Consider the following 21225-nt stretch of genomic DNA (forward strand, 5'->3'; position numbering starts at 1 on the left):
CAGTTATTGTTGTTGTTGTTGTTGTTGTTATTATTATTATTATTATTATTATCAACAATAAAAATAATAGTGTCCTGCTGAAACAAGGTACTTGAAGGGAAGATCTTTCCTGAACTTAGCAGTGTACAAGAACTGCTTGTCAAAATACTCACGAAGACATATTGTACAATACCTGGTACAGATACGGTAACTTTCCTTTCCTGTTCCCCCCTTTTAATTGAAGTTGAAATAATTTTATTCATTCAGACACATAACACCAAGGCAATCCAATTATCCTGTTTGTGGGGGCAGGAACAGTTTAGCTTCAGGTTTCATGGTCATTCCCAAACTTGTAACTGAATATATTTAAATGCTCCAGTACAGCATATCTAAGGCCAGATGCTATTCTTTGCAGCTCTTTGCAACACATATGCAGGACATAATTTCAACCTATGACTGCATGCAGTAATTTATTGCAAATATTTATAAATAATCCAAGCACCAAAGCATTCAACTACCCCTCAGAAATTTAATACCCAAAGTGCAATGTTTGCAGAGTGAGCAAACACACTTTTTATATTCTATTATCAGGGACCATTAAAGAATTTTTCACCAGAGTTTCCTTTTGTCACTGGCAGAGGTAAAAAAGGAAGTTGGAAGGAGATGACTTATGCATGTGTACTGAGATCTCCCTTAAGAATGAATTTGCCGCATACACTCTTCAGCTTCCCTTTAGCCCAGAGCATAACACTCAGGCATATCCCCATTCATTTCCTTGTGCTCAACTCAAAGGCATATGCAGTTTCAATTGAGTAAATTTCAATAAATCAACACTGCATCTCAGTCTCTCTCTCTGTGTATATATGTGTATATTTTTTTAAAAACACACACACACAACTATTTGACTTAGCAATCATTCTCATTTCTTTATCATAAATTACTGTAATTTTTCTTTAGATTGCAGATAAATAGTTGATCAGTCCTTCACTAGAAAGTCCAAAATGCACAAACACTGTCCACTGATCTTACAAATTTTCCCTTTAGATAATAAATAGATGATTTTCTGCCATTGATGAGACAACTTCTATAGTGATTTCTACCATTTAAGAAATATATTTTTTATATATAAATAAAAAAATTGTCTAGTAGTATTTTATAGACCAACTAAGTTTGTTCTTGGTATGAGCTTTCATGTGCATGCACACTTCTTCAGATACACTGAAACAGAAGTCACCAGACCTTTAGATATAGTGAGAGGGTGGGGAGGGGTATTACTCAGAAGGGTGGTGGGAATGGGTGATTGGCTGATAGGGGTGGTAAACCTGTTGATGACTGTTAATGACTGCAATTGGTCTTACAGGAAAAAGCAAGGGGTGAGATGGCCAAAAATAGCTTTATCATGTATAATGAGATAAGAATCCAATGTCTCTATTCAGACCAGGTTTCTCCATGGTTTTAAGTTTGGTAATAAGTTGTAATTCAGCAACTGCTCTTTCCAGTCTATTTCTGAAATTCTTTTTTTTTTTTTTTTAATATGACAGCTACTTTGAGATCTTGTATAGAATGTCCTGGGAGACTGAAGTGTTCTCCTACTGGTTTCTCTGTCTTGTGTCCTTACATCCCTTCTCCTTCAGGACTGCAAAAACAATTCCAGCTGCTTCTTAATTAGCATACCATGTTTTAAAATATGCAAAGCATGATTCTGAAGTACCATTGCCTACCGTGTAGTTATACAAATGTCATCAGTTATTAAGAATAATGCTCAAACTATCTGTGGATGAGGTCTGCAGAAGGTAGCACTCCAGAGAAAAAGAATAGAAAGTATCAAGAATGGAAACACCACATTGAGAATCCTAGACACAAACACACCCCATTGATTGTTTACAAACCTTGTACCTTTAGCAGAGAAAGCAAAAGCAAAACCCTTCGTGGCTAAATGAGGAGTAAGAAACTTGAACTCTCTAATGGGGGAAAAAGGCTGGATTCTCTTGGAATACTAACATGTATGTAGTATTTTGTGTAGATTTGGGCACATATTTTAAATAGCAAATTCCATGTTATATAACATCTAACAGCATAAAATGAGTTGTTGCTTTTAAAGAAATTTTAATCGCAGACACTGTTCAGTTTAAACAATGGAGATATTTATCACTTACTCTTAGTAAATTCATTTTTGCACCATAAATGCCACCAATTCAAACAGGAATGCTCAGTAAGCTATGTGCTGCACAGTGCTGATTTAGCCTGCTGCAAGTTTTGGCATGCAAGAAACAATTTCAACTTGCTGATACCCCTAAATTTTATATGAAATAAACTGAAATATGAAGTCAACAGATTTATAGTCAACCTAGACAAAAGGCTGATTATGGCAACAGATCACTGAAAGAGAAGGAAAATAATGACTGCTGCCACCCACTCACTCTTAACAGGATTAGTATTCTAAACCACATTTTATTTTATTTATTGCAATAATTTGTATACGGCTTAACACTTCAGTTTCTAAACAGAGCACAAAAGAGATACAGCATAAATTTAATTTAATTTAATTTAATTAACCATTAGATAGAATACTGATGGGGACGTGTCTCCTCAACATCTTATATATCCTTGGAGACACTCATGATTCCTCCTAACAATGAAAAAATGAGTTACTCAGCTGAGAGTTCTTTCACCCAGCTTCAACACATCAAAACGGCACAGTCTGGGGAAATGTTGGCAGCAGTTCACCTTAGAACTGCTATTTCCTCTCACAAATGTCTTGTCTTGTAATTATAGATAAAGGGTAACAGCCTATAGTTATTCATCAGCACACGAAAGCATTCTAAACATGTGCAGAGACACTCTCTTTATTATTTAACATGTTTGGCAAGCTCTGGTGCAAATGAGGCACTGGCTAAGGAATAAAGCAGCAATTTAAAATGTCTGGCAGCTGAAGCGATGGCCCAACAATGCATAAAAACCAATTTGGCAGTAACAAGCCACAAGTGTACTTAACGCAGATAAATGAACATCTAAACTGTACACCAGAGAAGGTCTGCTCTGCGATGTGAGAGCGTTGCATAAGTGACTTTGCAGACTCCTCAGGAAACTTGGCACAGGCCAATATTTAAAAAGAATGATAGATTGCTGAGTTACTCTCAGATGTGTCTTTGCCAAGCAAAGGAGGCAGGCTGACCTAATTATTATATATCAGTTATAATATTGTGCCAAGATCATTTTGGGTAACATTTCAATAGACACATCATGGAGCTGTCCAGTTACTTTAGTGAGCTCAAACACCTTTTGAAAATAAAAAGGAAATATATAGAGGAGTCTATATAAAGGAAAACAAGGCACTTCCATAAATTCCTTTGGTCATAGCTTTCTTTACCAAGCCCTCTCAAAGCTGTAAACTGCAATCCTGAACACATTTACTTGGAACTAATCCTACAAAAAAATCTGTACAACTTATTTCTGCATGAACACAGGTAAGGCTTGTGCTTTTTCTTAGGATTTTTAGCATATGCCTCTATGGAAGCTGAGCCACATTGAAAGGATAAGCTGTATCTTTCCAGGGTGTTGTGCATGTGTCTATAAAGACCTTTACTCAGTACAGGTTTGAGAAATTTGTTCATGAGTTTGCAGCAGTGGTGACTAACATGTCTCTCATATCCCCTTATATCCCCCATCCTGATTTTTTACATTTACATTTTATATTTATGTTTATTTTTAGTGGGGTTTTTTGCAGCTTGGTAGGCAAAGTCTCTCCCCTCGCTTTTAATTTTTGTTAATTAGCACAATTTATTTGTATACTGCTTTCTTTCCAAAAACACCTTGGCTTGGGCCTTCCATGTTACTCTCCAAATTTATCTTCCTCCCTGGCTAGTCCATTTCCCTGCCAGTCTCATGGACCCAATAATTCCAGGCCACTCAATGCTGGGAGACCAAACGGTGCAATGGGCTTTGTGGAAGTCTTTCTTCATGATTTTTTTAAAAAAAATAATTTATAAAGATTAAGACCCATAGGGCAGATAGGCACTTAGGCTCCAATCCAGGTACACTCAGTGGGGCTTAATTATGAAAAGATACATATGCTTAAACTCCTAATTGTACAATAGAAGGTATCAATAAAGGTGAAAATATATAGATTCTGTGTCGGTAGCAAGCAGTAAAAAATGACAACAGAAGAGTACTTCCACTTCTATTTTTATAGCCAGTGATTTATGATTTAGTTTGACTGTAAAACTTGGTTGTTTAGAATATGTATAATACAAATGCAAAAGAAAAGTAACAATGCCAAACTAAATGTAGGTTGTTGAAAAGAGTACACAATGTGCTCTTCTGGAGTTAAAGCTTATAATAAGAACAAATTCATCTTCATCATTATGTGCTGCTAAACATCAACATCAATCAAGAGACAATTCCATAAGGAGGCACATGCATTCTCTCTCACACGCCTGCACCTCCTTCTGCTAAAGACATCCTGTTGCAAAAGGTGGGGCTCTGAACACTGCAAACAAGCATGCTAGTATTTACGAAAAGAAAAAGAAGAAAAGCTGTAAATTGGAAGTAAGAACTACTAAGTGAGTTCCATTTGGTGCCCACATGCCTTTTCCCAAAAAAATTATTTCGTTCCATAAAGCTCATACCAATTTCTTTTAATATTATCTTTTTGATATAGTCTCATCCCACAAAATGAACAGTCATGCTTGTAAAGATCAAGAGAGAGGATCCTATTCAAAATCTACTAAGTATGGGGAAATGAAAAGGTATTCACTCGGTGCTGAAAGAATATTTAACTCCGTACCAGGTAAAGGCCCCTCAGGAGTAGGTGCCACAACACAAATATCCGATCTAAGGTCTCCACCCTCCTCATCTCCAATGAGAGGAAAGAGGAAAAGTAAGAAGACCCTCTAATAATATTATACTATGTGGGAAGGCTCATTCAGAAAAAGGTGGTCCCTTATGTATCCTGGTCCCAAACCATCTAAAGGAATAAAAATTAAGAAGAACGTTTTAATTTTTGCTCAGAAGCAGACCAGGTTCCAGTGCAGTTGCTTTAAAACTGGTGGAATATGTTACAAATTATTGGTCATGGTCAGCAATCTGGCTGACGCATTTTGAACCAAGTGGAGTTTTTATTTTCACCCACCAACAGTATATCCACCTTGATTTTAGATTTTAGACATCAGTTCAGCATTTCAAACATACATTCTTACGTGTTTCTTTAAACTCTTACGAGTTTATTTTATTTTATTTCTATTGCATTGTTTTCAATAAGTTTCACTGATTTTGTATTTTTTAATATAGTTTTCATTCACATTATAAACTACTTCAAGCTTTGGAGAAGGAATACACAAATAAGTAAGTAAACAAACATAGACCACTGCTGTCATAAATGGTTGGAGCAGCTTCATAAAGGCAGTTATGGCTGCTAATTTCCTTCCAAGTTGCTTGCAAAAGGGTATGCTATGACAAATGTATAATAGCAAATACCAAGCATTTTTATTTGTATAAATATATACCCATTTTCTAAGGATTTGGGTTGCAATATAACAAGACATCTCTTCTGATTGTCCAGCTAATAAACGCAACTGTCTCACAACCAGTGGGAAGAAAACAAATGACAATTGCAAAGCTGAAGAGAGAGCGCGGGGTGGGGGGTGGGCGGGGGATGTTATTTTGAAGCTAGGATGTTCCTCAGAAGCTTCAGCCTTAATAACCAAAAAGCTGTGTGCTGAGGGCTACTTCTCTAGTTACTACTTAAGTCAAATCCAATAAAAGTTAATGGGGGATTGCTGGCCTAAAACAAGTCAGCAATGCAGTGCTGTTGCAAAACAGGGAAATGCTATATGGCAAATCTGAGTTCACTGCAATGTAACCCAGATCTACTTTTTTCTGCAGTCCAAGGAAATGTGATATACTTGCTAAAACAAACAGCAGCAGCAACAACAACAACAACTGTGGCATATAGCCAAGTTTTCATAGAAACATAGAACCACAGCTGTCAACTTTCAGATTTGAAAATAAGGGATCAGCAGCCTCACCAGTCCCAGGGACAGACTGCGGGATATCTAACAATCCAGGATAGCAGTGGGAAGCAGTGGGAAACGGCGCTAGAATAAGAGAATTTCCCGCAAGAAAAGGGAAGGTTGACAGCTATGCATAGAACTGTAGAGTTGGAAAGGACCTGGGGGTATCTTGTCCACACCCCTGCAATGCAGGAATCTCAACTAATGCATCCAAGAGAAATGGCCACCCAAAGCTCAGCTTAAAATGAAGTAGAGTCCACCACCTTCCAAGGGAGTCCTCTCCACTGTCAAAGAAGCTCTTACCATCAGAAAGTGCTTCCTGATGTTTAGTTGAAACAAATAACATGCTTTTGAATAGTTGACGGTGAATAATGATTTGCTATAGTTTTCTGTACAGTATTAGCATTCATCTGGTTGATCAATGTCCTCAAATGGGTTGTTGCCCTGACCTAAGACATACTGCAGCACCACTGTATTTTATTTGGCTCAGTGTGTATGTGTATATATATATATATATGCAGGTTTTGGTGTCCTCGGGTGTCTTCCCGTGTAAAAGATGGGGTGTCTAGGCGACGTTTCGACGAGGTCTCACTCGTCATCTTCAGGCTGGTGCTTTCGGCTTCTTGTTACTGGAACAGAGCAGGATCTCAGTGTTTGAGTTCCTATAAATACTGTTGAGGAGGTGTGTTGTATAGCCTCCAATGTTCTGGGCAGAGAGGAAGTTCCCAGGCTAGTGTGCCTTTTCTTCTTTTGTTCCTTAATTACTTGAGGGATATCTTGAGATATCACTCAAGATATCACTCAAGATATCCCTCAAGTAATTAAGGAACAAAAGAAGAAAAGGCACACTAGCCTGGGAACTTCCTCTCTGCCCAGAACATTGGAGGCTATACAACACACCTCCTCAACAGTATTTATAGGAACTCAAACACTGAGATCCTGCTCTGTTCCAGTAACAAGAAGCCGAAAGCACCAGCCTGAAGATGACGAGTGAGACCTCGTCGAAACGTCGCCTAGACACCCCATCTTTTACACGGGAAGACACCCGAGGACACCAAAACCTGCATTCCTGTACCCGTGAAAATCTACGAAAGCATATATATATATATATATATATATATATATATATATGCAGGTTTTGGTGTCCTCGGGTATCTTCCCGTGTAAAAGTTGGGGTGACACCCCAACTTTTACACGGGAAGATACCCGAGGACACCAAAACCTGCATTCCTGTACCCGTGAAAATCTACGAAAGCACATATATATATATATATATATATATATATATATATATATATATATGGAAAGAAGATGGGAGGGAAGAGAAAAGCAAGGGAACATTAGAGAGGGAAAATGTTGATCAAGTTTGTTTACAGTCAAACAAAGAAAATGTAAAAATACAGAACAAACAACGATAATAGCTACATTTCATTTCAAAATGAAGAGGACATCATATGAAAAGAAAAGGTAGGTATATATGGTTAAAAAGTGGGCTTTATGTGGCACGTTGTGCTCAAAGCTGCTTGAATCCTGATCTGCAAAGATTTTAAACTACAACAACTACATTAACCAGAACAGAGCTCAAAAGCAATTTTCATGGCTTTCCAAGTGGTGAATATGCAAAATTTTCCTGTATAAAACTGGGAAATTTCCTCCCCCCCCACCCTACACCACAAAGATAGAAGTAGCCGTTCCTTCTCCCACAACTAGCAGAGATTCCAAAATGTTGAACACAGATTTTCTTGCTAATCTTAGCCTGCTCTACAAAATGATGGCCTGATTATGCCTAAATAAGAGCAGTATTCCACTGCTGGCAATACAGAGAAAGCAGTAAAGGCAAAACAAAGGAAATGTTACTTAGGCTTTTAAAAAAGGAACTAAATCACCCTTATTCAAAAAGGGCAAATGTATTGAATTCTTCATTATTAGTGCTTAATACTAATTACTAAGAAATATACCAGGCAGACCTTTCAGAATTATTTTCCAATGCACTATGCAGGTAGGAACATGAGGGAAATTTCTTTCAGTAAATGCATACATAAAAATTGATGCACAAGGGAGCTAGGGAACTAGGCAGATCTCAGTTATGGGAACAAAAGATCTCAGTTAAACCCTACAGCTTGTTGGAGCAAGTTCTTTGCACTTTCCAAGGTCCTGCAACTCCAGTCAGTCACAACAGACCTGCTTAAGCTGCTATCATGGGCTCCTGTGACATTCCAGGTATTGTTCTTAATTTACGGTAATTCATTTTTTGCCTGTGTACACATTGATTCTAAAGAAGCAGTAGTCACAGTTCATTTGCCTTTTTCCTGGAAAAACACACGATATAGCTATAAGCTTCTCATAATGTAGCAACACATTTTCCCTTGCAACTAACCCTTCCAGAATCGCAAAAGAACACAGTACCCTGCTCTTTCCCTCCTTATTTAGCAGTGTAACGTCTGGTGCTCTGTGAAGTGAACTAAGGAATCAAACATGTAGAAAATAATTTAAAAACCAACCCTTTCAGAATGGTGTCAATGTTACCCTGGAGGTCTAACCTTGTCGATTCCAACCACTCCTCTGGGCCTAATGGGTCTAGCTTTGGCCTGACAGGCCATCTGTCTTTCTGAATCTATTTCTACCTTGTGCACAGGCAGTTCTACTGGCCTGTGCTTGACATTTGGTGCAGAAATGCTGTGGGCCTTTTTACGGCTAAATAGAGAGTCTCCCACAACTAATTATTCACACTATATCCATTTATCAGTGATAAGGCAGCATCCCCCTTCCCGATTTTATTGATTATGCCAGTGTGAAAGAAGGAAAGGAGACGATGTGCATGTGGGAGGAAAAGAACAAAAATCATTCTCAATTGCTAATGCAATTCTTCTGTTTAATTTGTAGTTTTAGACTTACTTTAACAATTGCAATCCAATACATTTCAATACATCTAAACTACAATGCAGTAGAATATCGATTATGATTTTTTTTGGAATGGTTGCAATGATCTGGCCTGCATGAAGACCAGATGTGGAAAAGGGAAGAATGGTTTCACACTTAAGATGAGCATACTGCCATGATTTTGGTTTCATTTTGTTGTTTTCATTTCTTCTTCTCTCCCTCCCCCTTTAGTAAATTTGCAAAAAGAAAAAGAAAAAAATTGCTACCACCAAGAAGCAGTGTAACACAAAAAGAGCACTACTGAAGCATTACTAGGAGTTAAAAATGTCATATAATTGCCAAGCTTATTTTAATATATTATATTTTACACTGGATATCCTCTATTTTTATGTGATGTGCAATCATAACTACATACTGCAAGTTTTTTGGACAGAGAAGAACTTCAAGGGGAAAAAAACAAAATATCACATATAGGTAGCCATTCATTAGCTAAGATGCTCGGAAAATATAATTTTTTGCCAAGTTTAAGTAGTCAACAATAAGAAGCTGCTGATGAGTAACTAATATGGACTAGCACATTCTATTAGTAACCTGTACTGTTATTCCCTTCCAAGCCTTCCAAGCAGTTTGCGATCAGAGTGGGTGGATCATCCATCTGATTTGTAAAGATGCTGTTATGCTTGAACTGCTAATGGCTTTTTCACATACATAGAATATTAACCTTTTTTCTTTCTTTTCTCTTTTGGAGCCAACTGTCCAAATCAAGTGCATCAAGATCCAAAATCTTGGATCCCCTGCAACTGGATGCACAAAAGAAAATGAGCCAAATTACCATTTCACGTATTTGGAAAGCTTTGTCCCCAAGCCATACAAGTAACATTTATTTAAATTACATGATTTAACAGGGGTGTGCGTGTGCTGCTAGCTGACTTGCCCTGGAAATTCTTTAACATATAAGATTAATCACAGACTTACCAAAGTATTTTTTTTTTTTTTACTTTCTATGATATGGGTGATATCCAATGATAGTCACACTCAAATTAGACCTACTACCAATGAACCTATTTTGAGTATGACTACCATTGGGTATCACTCAATTTCTTAATGACAAGGCATAAAGATAATGCCTGCTAGGATTCAGGATTTTCACAAGGATGATAAATTAGTAAAATCTACACTTTGTTTTTTATTTAAAATATTGATCACTTTCAGTGATAAATCCCTAATGAATATACAACAGAATAAAATGCATCAGACATAAAACAGCAAAGTGAGCAGATAAAATTATCCTTTAGAGGGGATTGCTACCCCATAGAGAGCAAGTAATTGACTACCGTCATCACACCCATAAAAAACTCAAGATACAACGTAAGTTTCAAAATAGGTTATAACAGATTAGAGGAACTGCACAAACCAATTAACAAGATCAACCAAATCAAAGTAGTCCAAGCAGGAGTTATCCAATAAGGGGAGAATCTGATTCCCACCCCCACACCCTGAGTCATGTTTACAGCCATAATCTGTGACCATGCAGCCAAGGACTGGAAATAAATCCTTCCTCCCTGCCATGTGACCCTGACATGCGCAACAGGGGCTCTGCTGCCCAGTGTTCACCACACCTAAAAAACCCCCAGGAATGGAATGGGCTAGCACACAATTTATGAGCTTTGAACTAAAACAAACTGAGTTCTCACAAGGATGTAGTGAGGGGTAAAAATGATTGGGTACATGACTGTGAGCCCTGTCACCTGGAAATGACTGTAATTTACCACCTGCAGCTTAAATACCTCTTAGCATATTTGCTGGCCACAACAAAGCCAATTCCTCAGCAACAGAAATATATTCAAAAGCATGCGGTCCGGAGAACTGTTGCGAATTTCCTTATTAATTCACTTTTTTTGTACAGTAATGTATCTAAAAACAATTTGAGATGCATTGTTAGCAAGCATTTCTATCCACTTAAGACCAGTCTGATTTTAGCTCTCTGGTCCTCTTGCTGGGAAACCACTGCAGTGCCTTGCTAATCAGTGCAGAAGTTCTCTAAGCTCTCTCTGAATTCTTGCAGACTGTACATCTGTTCACAAACTCATCCATAATTTGTATATCACTTCCTTTTTGTTATTTAAAAAAACATACACCAGCGGTTTGAATGAAAACGATAAACCGAAATATCAACTCACCAAACGGAAAAAAGAGAAGAAAAAAATCTTAATCAATAAATCCTAATGGGCACCAAGTTTCCAGCAAAAGGAGATTGACAGCTAGATAAAGATACACCTAAGAACATTCATATGAAGCAATCTAAGAAATTTTTGATTGCACATGCATAATCTTCACAACTATGGATGGAGGCTCATAACATTGTACAGGAGGCAGCAACAAAAACCATCCCAATGAAAAGGAAATGCAAGAAAGCAAAGTGGCTGTCCAACGAGGCCTTACAAATAGTGGAGGAGAGAAGGCAAGCAAAATGCGAGGGAGATAGTGAAAGATACAGGAAATTGAATGCAGATTTCCAAAGAATAGCAAGGAGAGACAAGAAGGCCTTCTTAAACGAGCAATGCAAACAAATAGAGGAAAACAACAGAATGGGAAGAACCAGAGATCTGTTCAAGAAAATTGGAGATATGAAAGGAACATTTCGTACAAAGATTACCATAATAAAAGACAAAAGTGGTAAGGACCTAACAGAAGCAGAAGACATCAAGAAGAGGTGGCAAGAATACACAGAAGAATTATACCAGAAAGATATGGATGTCTCGTACACCCCAGGTAGTGTGGTTGCTGACCTTGAGCCAGACATCCTGGAGAGTGAAGTCAAATGGGCCTTAGAAAGCACTGCAAATAACAAGGCCAGTGGAAGTGATGGTATTCCAGCTGAACTATTTAAAATTTTAAAAGATGATGCTGTTAAGGTGCTACACTCAATATGCCAGCAAATTTGGAAAACTCAGCAGTGGCCAGAAGATTGGAGAAGATCAGTCTACATCCCAGTCCCAAAGAAGGGTAGTGCCAAAGAATGCTCCAACTACCGCACAATTGCACTCATTTCACACGCTAGCAAGGTTATGCTTAAAATTCTACAAGGAAGGCTTAAGCAGTATGTGGATCGAGAACTCCCAGAAGTGCAAGCTGGATTTAGAAGAGGCAGAGGAACCAGAGACCAAATTGCAAACATGCGCTGGATTATGGAGAAAGCTAGAGAGTTCCAGAAAGACATCTACTTCTGCTTCATTGACTATGCAAAAGCCTTTGACTGTGTCGACCACAGCAAACTATGGCAAGTTCTTAAAGAAATGGGAGTGCCTGATCACCTCATCTGTCTCCTGAGAAATCTCTATGTGGGACAAGAAGCTACAGTTAGAACTGGATATGGAACAACTGATTGGTTCAAAATTGGGAAAGGAGTACGACAAGGCTGTATTTTGTCTCCCTGCTTATTTAATTTATATGCAGAATACATCATGCGAAAGGCTGGGCTGGATGAATCCCAAACTGGAATTAAGATTGCTGGAAGAAATATCAACAACCTCAGATATGCAGATGACACAACCTTGATGGCAGAAAATGAGGAGGAATTAAAGAACCTTTTAATGAGGGTGAAAGAGGAGAGCACAAAATATGGTCTGAAGCTCAACATCAAAAAAACGAAGATCATGGCCACTGGTCCCATCACCTCCTGGCAAATAGAAGGGGAAGAAATGGAGGCAGTGAGAGATTTTACTTTCTTGGGCTCCATGATCACTGCAGATGGTGACAGCAGCCACGAAATTAAAAGACGCCTCCTTCTTGGGAGAAGGGCAATGACAGGCCTAGACAGCATCTTGAGAAGTAGAGACGTCACCTTGCCAACAAAGGTCCGTATAGTTAAAGCCATGGTTTTCCCAGTAGTGATGTATGGAAGTGAGAGCTGGACCATCAAGAAGGCTGATCGCCGAAGAATTGATGCTTTTGAATTATGGTGCTGGAGAAGACTCTTGAGAGTCCCATGGACTGCAAGAAGATCAAACGCATCCATTCTTAAGGAAATCAGCCCTGAGTGCTCACTGGAAGGACAGATCGTGACGCTGAGGCTCCAGTACTTTGGCCACCTCATGAGAAGAGAAGACTCCCTGGAGAAGACACTGATGCTGGGAAAGATGGAGGGCAAAAGGAGAAGGGGGCGACAGAGGACGAGATGGTTGGATAGTGTTTTCGAGGTTACCAGCATGAGTCTGACCAAACTGCGGGAAGTAGTGGAGGACAGAGGTGCCTGGCGTGCTCTGGTCCATGGGGTCACGAAGAGTCGGACACGACTAAACGACTAAACAACAACAAATCTTCACAACTGGAGATACTGGTGGACTATGGGCTAGCTATTTTGAGTGGAATGCATGGATCACTGTAAAATATCATATACAGGATCAGGGTGTTGTCAAAGTTGAGGGGGGGGGGGGAGCAACAAGATCCAGGATTTCATCAAGTTTCAGTGTTACTTTACATGGAGGAGGAGTTGACAAATATGCCTGGGAAAGGCCCCTTTTTGGTGAAACTGCAGCCAAATCAGGTTTAAGTGCATAAGGAGGAACAGCCAGATATTTTGTTGTATATGGAAGGTTGTACTGCTGCAGAGAAAAGCTGATCTGCATTGAGAAAGGTATTCTGCATTGACTGTGCATAACATGGTAACATCTATACACACCTTTATTCTACAGAAGTGGTTCCCCATTTCCCCCCTCACAGAACACTTGAAAATTGGTAATGGTCTTGGTGGACCATTTAATGATTTTTCAACCTGTTGTAGCAATTGCAATGCCCTGTGCTAGATGCTGTAAGAATTTTAGCTGTGTTTTTATTACTTCTTTTATTTCTTATATTGTATTACAATGTGCCTTCCATAAAATTTAAACTATAGTACAATAAAAAAACTAGACCAAAAAAGAAAAGAAGCAATAAAAATATAATTTGATATCAATATGAATTTTTAATTTCGACATGCCACAGACCCTGCAAACGATGTTCGCAGACACAACCATTGGTGATCCATGAACCAAAGCTTAGAAATCCCGATTCTATAGCCTGGCAATGGTTAATATTTTCATGCTAAATGGAGCACCCCTCCACAAACAAGATTACATTTCAATGTGATTTTTCACTAAGAACTGTTACAGACTGTAGCAATGTAGACAGAAGGAGCAAATTTGGTTTCTTTACACAATCCACAAAGAGTTTAAAAACTACAACTATCCATAATGGAAAGAGACACGACAGAAAAGTGACCTTTTAAAATAGTGGTCCAGAAAAGCCTTCTTCTACAGTGCATCACAATATTCAAAGCACATCAAGACACAGTAATGCCCAGCTTATTACACACTGGTTATTCCAGAACAAGCAAGTATAACAAGTTTAGCCAAAAGGTCAAAGAATACTGATACTGCCATTCTGTGTATGTCTACACAGAAGTAAACCCCACTGAGTTCAATAAGGCTCACTCCCAGATTAGTTGATACAGAATTGCCACTTAAATGGAAAACAACAATAATGATGCTTCCAGCCGTTAAAGGCAGTTGTCAAGATTATTTATGCATGTTATTATAGGAAGTTTTCAGAATGTAATTGCATCTCATTTTAGTCTTGTTTTATTCAGATTAGTTCATTTCTTTAACTTCTGGTTCACTTGTCAACTGTTTAATTTGGAAAACATCCCACAGAATATTTTGCAATTCATGGATCCTGCTTTTTCCTTCACCTTTCTGAAGATATTTGAGGTATTAAGGAAATGGAGTGTGGAAATAAATCCCAAAGATTTCCTGTTGTATTTGTTATAAAACAGAACGCCATGCTTCTAAATATCAAGGAGGAAATCATTTCTCACACATGCAGTCCAAATGAAATTATCCATTATTGAGCCAGTCTGCAATTCTTTTTATAGCTGCTCTAATTATTAAACAAGCAAAGTTGTGGAATGCTTCAGTTTCCTACTAATTCCATGCTGGATTAAAGTTCTTTTAAACTCCACTGCTTTTTAATTATACTGCTGATGAGAGTCCCAAATACTTCCAAAGCTAAGCTCTTCAGATAAATTGCTGCAATTCCAACTACCACCTCTCTTTCCTCTGGGTCCTCTTTCCTAGGCAGTCTTGAGTGCTCTCAAGTCCAGTTCCTTAGAAGAGCATATGCAATATAGCATTGGAATCCTTAATAAGAGAAGTCATGTCAACTGGATTATACATAAACTGGACACCAGTGAATTCAGGCAAAAGAAAAGGGGGCACACTAGCTGTGAACTGCAACAGATGCTATGACCAGCATGCCAACAATTGTCCTTCAGTGCCACAAGAGGCCCTGGAGCTGACGATCAAAACCAATTCTGCTGCTTTAACTGTTGAAGACTCGTTGAATCTGTTCATCTACAGATGCCCTCCTTTCACCCTTCCATCCCTACTAGCTGATCAAGAGGATGTAAGCAGAGACCGGGTTTACTTTTGCCATCAGTTGGCAAACAACAATCCTGACTCTTGCCAGCAGCTGATGTTCAAACTAGCAAATGTAGCAGTGTGCTACTAATGCTGCCTTCTTTCTGCCATTGTACGAGTGGTGTGATTCAAGAAAATATATCACATATATAGATTGTTCTCCTTGCTGTTATTTAATGGTTTTCATTAATACCTTTTCACTGCTGTAATCAATAAAGTTGTGGCCTTTCCTTGCCCAGTAACCTTATATAACGTGTCCTTGTGTATTCTTTCCACATTGCGGGGGTCGGGTCCTCGAACCACAACAGCGTAATTGTCAATAATAATACCTTCCTAAATTTGCTGTGCTAATCTTAACACCTATAGTGGGAAAGGAAACCTTGGTTCTGGCAGTCTGAAACACATACAATTGGATTCAATGAAATTTTAGGTCAGAACTTCCATGCTGGGGTCTCTTTTATGTTATGGGGGGTTGAGGGGGAGAGAATACTGCCTTTTGGTCATATTATTCAGAATTCCTCAGTGCACCAACTGGGCAGAATTTTATGACTTTTGTGTAGTGAGCAAAATTTGGAGACTCAGAATGGGAATTCATCTGCTGCCTGTCATCCCATCATGTGTCAGCTGCATGATGCCCTGAGCAACATGCATGCCTTTAGCTTGTTCTAATTTTAGTTTTGATTTATTCATCTTCGCTCATTTCTTTTGTTCTTGGGTCACTTCATTCATCTGCAGTGATTGAAAAACAACACAAGTACAAATAAAGGAATGCTTGCAAGCCATGGTAGTGCATAACATGATTCTCCACAAACAGTCATTTGTTACAAGGTTGTTTTAACTAGCTTTTAAAGGACAAGGCCAGTTAATAACCTAGAAAATATACTTGTCACAATTCACATTCTTCTGAAGAGGTAAACAGCATAGACAAGGTAAGCAACATAGATAATTCTTCCAACATTCATTTGTGAGAGCACAGAACTGAATATTCCACTGATTATGCCTTCATAGAAGCATTATAAAAACACTATTAAAATCATAGAGAGGTATTTAATATGCACATGTTGATTTTGTGTTGAACGGCTGGGCAAATGGTAGAGGTTAGAAAAATTATCGCATCTTATAGGTATGCTTTCCTCAGCAATGAATTGTTTTGCCCCCAAACTTTGGAAAATAAGCAGATACATAATAGCTCCACTTTAGTTAATTAATCTACATTTATCTTACTAAATTCAAAATGAATTTACATAAGGAAGGTTTCTCTCAACAGCTTCATTTTTGAGCAGAAATCAACAAGCACTAATGCAAGTCTCAGTCTAATGATGTTCATTCCCTACCTGCACTGATTTCAAAAAATTCACTAGATGATTGGCAGAAAAGTCAGCAACCTCATTTTGGATGCAATTACCTAAACAGTGATTTTTAAAATGACCACCACCACAACAACAACAATCTGAGAGCTGGCGAGAAAATGATTTGGAAGCGATATTTCAAATACTGCTGGATAAACAATAATAAATAAAACCATTTACTGTTTCTATAACATTTAAAATTGTTTAAGGTGATATTGTGTTTAACCTCTGTGGTGGTGGTGAGTACGCACTTCTAGATAATGTTGTATTGACAAGAAGCCAGGATAAAGAGGAAGGCATTAGGGACCTCGGATCTGGAAGTAGTAGTTATGGTACATCAGATAGGGAAAAACATGGATCACTTCAAGGAAATATGAATGCTTATGGGAAGTAGGCAAGTGCAGCACCTTGCCCCCATGATTGAGAGGGCTGGGGCCATCCAACATCAGCAAGCCATGTGTGCACACACAACATCAGCACACCCTACAGCACACCCCGCATGCCATTCTGCCAGGAGTTATCTTTTAACCTGTCTTGTACTTTCTCTCCAAAAATGCCATTAGCAGCAACCAAGTCAAAGGGGATGGCATTCCAAAGTGCAAGGGCAATTGCAGAAAACGTCCATTTTCTGGTAAACACCCTGTGATATTCTGTAGGGTGTGTTGCCACATGTAAAATTTCTGCAGATTTTCTAAGTGATCTTACAGATCTGTAAAGAGGTAGGCAATCCTTTGGGTAACCTGGCTCCAGTTTTTTTTTTTAAAAAAAAATCATTTATCTGCTTTGATTTAAATAAGTATTTCCAATTTACTTTATTTTGGGTCTGACTCTGGTCTCTCTGGTTACCACAGCGGATTCAATGAAGCAAGCTCAATACTGCCAATTAAAGAACCTATTTTCGCCTGCAATAACAGCAGTTAAAAGAATCTTCTCTGGACACAGAACAGGAATTAAGCTACTACATGTGGCTGGAACTTTCCTTTTTCAAAAGGAGGATCAGAATGAAAATTATCAGATGATTTATAACACATGATCTGCTTGCAAAAATCACTGTGCAGCATTAGCCGAAGCATTTTAGGAATATCATTTGTGGAGTCAATGAACCTCTAATATGTGGCATATAAAGCAGCTTTGAACTGGATAGGGGGTCATGATGTACTAATTATTTGGTTACTCACACAGTGGCTTAGATGTAATTGTACAAAGTTTAAGGCATCAAATTGTGTAGCACAGCTCTCCATAAATCTCAAATTCCAGCATTCTAGGGTTTGTAGTTGATCATAAATCCTTGTTAAAATGGAAACCTATCTAGCATTAACTGTGCTGAACAGCAGTACTGACACAACACTTGACAATGGTTAAGATTAGCAGATGGAAGTTTGGAGGAATCTGTGTTTCAGTACATACAGTAATTCTGTAGCAGTGTAGCCCTATGGTTTCCAATGTGGCACACTTTGATACTAAGCAAGGGCACTGCCCCTCCCAATTTTCATTAAAAATGACTTTTATTGTTGCTTTCTTGTTTGCAAAGGTTGCTTGTTTTGATACAGGTTAGGTATTTTTCCTGGGTTGCGGTGTTGTGTGTGTTATTTTGTGGTGCTTCTTAGATTTCCAAATATGCCCCGGGCCCAAAATGATTGGGAACCACTGCTGTAGCCAGAGGCACCAGGTTTTGAAGTAGATTGTGGGGGTTGACTTTATGCACCTGACATCAGGACATCGGGGGAGCCAGGGGCAGAATCAAACATGATTCAACCCCCAGGAGATGGTGCCCCTAGCTGTAGCCCATTCCCAACACTTTAACCATGGTAGAAGACTTAATTTATTTTTATCAAATTAAATATCAATATGTTAAAAGTGAGCTCTTCTGTGAAAGTAGTCATAGTTTTATTTATTTACCCTGAGATAGAAAGATTGGCCAAATCATTACAATGAATACCATCAGTAAGAAAAGCACAGCACTTGCCTATATTTCTTCATGCAAACTGTGTATTTTAAAACATCATATCATAGATAAAATGGTTTTAAATGGGAATCTGCCGCCACAAAACATTGACCAGAAGCAGTGGCAAACTTTTTCCTTTTCCTTGGAACTCAACACTAACTTATGCAAACCACTGATACTGATGAGTTGGTATTGCCCAGTGCCCACAAGCAAGTTTGGAGACAAAAAAATGACAAAATGCAGGCAAAGTTTGTGTCTCAGCATTTAGTGTGACAGCTTACATTGGGCAACTAGTCAGAATTCAGAGTGAACTGGGTAAGACACCAAGTTCAATTTTAGAACAATTTTATAAAGAGAGGTTTGTGTATCTCTCTGTGTGTGTGTGTGAACTTGCCTTTAAAATAGGCAATAAGCAACTTAGCAGTGAAGATGGCAATTAAATAAAAACAAATTCGAAGATAGAGCATGGCAGTTTTAAATTATCCCAAAGGTGCACATACCCGTCAGGTTTTCTGAACACATACAAATATTGCTTATAAATGGGGATAATCCTGTTTGCAGCTAGTTATATAAGCTGAGCATATACATGAGTAATAAGCATGAGCTGTCAAGCCCTTAGCAAGTTACAATTTACTATCTTGCCTTGTGTCTCAAAACATATTATCACCAAGATGCTGGCTTCTGTTGCCCCAATGATGCAAAACAAGACCATTTCAGAAAATATACTTTGTAACTTGTACATTACAAAGCACAACTAATGCAACTGCCTAATTTCAGTATAAATATGGCTTTGCATACTTTTGGATTAAACTGTCCACCCTCCAAAATTGGCTTGTGGGGAGTGCGGGGGTGGGGAATCCCCAGAGTAGCGCATTGAATTCACACAAAGTGTGATATCGAATTCTGCCCTATGACAATGCTTTTGTAAGGTTTCACTATACTTTTAAAACTGCTTTTAAAATGTGTTACATAATAAAAGCATACATAATAAAGTACAGATATGATACTGCCTAAACCTAATTCTGTGATGGTTTTTCGCTCCTCTTCCTCCTCCTTTCTTTGGCGATCACTCGTAGCTTAGTAAGATTGTCTTCCATGAACAGAGTCTGAACAGTGAGTCTGTAAGATTTTGGCCAGCCACAGCTAATACAGAGATAAATTGATGCCTCGATAGAACGGACTGCGGGAACTATCACCTTTTTAAAAAAAGAGATTGATAATTCTGACATCCTTAAAGTCTGCTGGGATCTCCTCCCTCTCCCAGATTTTTTCATGAAGTTGTTGTGTAAGTTCAATTCCGCCCACTTTGAAGACTTTGGCAGGTCTCCCATCAGGTCCACTGGCTTTGTTGTTTTTCATTTGGTTAATAGCTTCACACAACTCTCCCAGAGAACCTCAGCAGCTATGGGGGAGCTGCGGTTAAGGGGATGCTGATAATGTTCTTTCCAACGCAGTGCAATGGCTTCTTTATCTTTTAGAAGTGTGGCACTGTCTGTTGAGCGTAGGGGGCATATGCCATGATTTATTGGCCCATAGATGGTTTTTGTGGCTTTAAAGAAACTCTGTGCATCCTGAGTATCGGCTAAGTGATGGATCTTTAGAGCTTTTTTTTTTTAATCCATGAGCTGTTCTTTAGTTCTCTGGTTCTTCTTTGAACCTCAACCTTAGTGTTGGCATAGGTTTTTTCATAATGGCATAGTTTCTATCTCTTTGCCAGATCTGAAAAGCCTTCCTTTTCTTGTCAAGAATGCGTTCAATCTCACTGTCATACTCATCAAACCAAGTCCTGGTGTTTATTGGTTTGGTATCCAATAGTTTGTTCACAGGCTGTAATAATGGATGTTTTTAGTTTGGTCCAGTGTTCCTCAATGTTATCAGGGAACTCCGAAAGCAGATGGTCTTTAAGAGTCATTTGGAAGCAATCCTGCTTAATAGGATTGAAGGGCTTGAGTGTTCATTTTGCACCTTGGTTTCCTTCCTTGAAGCCTGCACTGAGGTATAATATTGATAGCCATCGTGGAACGTATTAATGCGTGATCTGTCCAGCAGTTGTCAGCACTCGTCATATCTCTGATAAAGAGCACATCATGACTGCTTGTGCCTCCATGGTTTATTTATTTTGTCAAAAGAGTGTGTTGGTAATAACAAAGTTGTGCGTTGCACATATAGTCAAATGTCAGATTCTATTCTGGTTGCTATTGTCAATTCCTTCTTTCCCAATAGTCCCAAGCCACAGTTCGAAATCTTGCCCAACTCTTGCATTAAAATGCATTTACCGCCCACTCATACAGATATCCCCCTTTCCTTTTCAGCCCTGGAAATAATGATAGTGCTATATTTGCAGTGCTTTTAAAAAGAAAAAGAAAAACCAAACTACAGTGAACATAAAACTAATTTGAAACCATGATCGGAGATTTGGGCAATTTTTAGTAAGAATATCAGTGATGAGATAAATGTTTGCCACAGTTAAAACTAAAGGGGGGGGGAGAATAAGTGCACAGGAATAAGTCTGTGAGTTCTGTATCACCAAACTATGGTTCTGTGACTAGGCAGTGTTTTATCTTCGCTAGTGAGTGAAGGGTTATTCATATTTCTATTTACTGTGA

At 38.6% G+C, this 21225-nt stretch overlaps 1 protein-coding gene across 6 annotated transcripts in view; it reads right to left on the minus strand.

Moving 5' to 3' along the window:
- GABRB2 (gamma-aminobutyric acid type A receptor subunit beta2) overlaps positions 1-21225 on the minus strand; it is a 190807-nt gene that overhangs the window by 66836 nt on the left and 102746 nt on the right. The window lies entirely within an intron of this gene.

Source organism: Podarcis muralis, chromosome 2, assembly GCF_964188315.1.
Source record: "Podarcis muralis chromosome 2, rPodMur119.hap1.1, whole genome shotgun sequence".
NCBI classification, from domain to species: Eukaryota; Metazoa; Chordata; class Lepidosauria; order Squamata; family Lacertidae; genus Podarcis; species Podarcis muralis.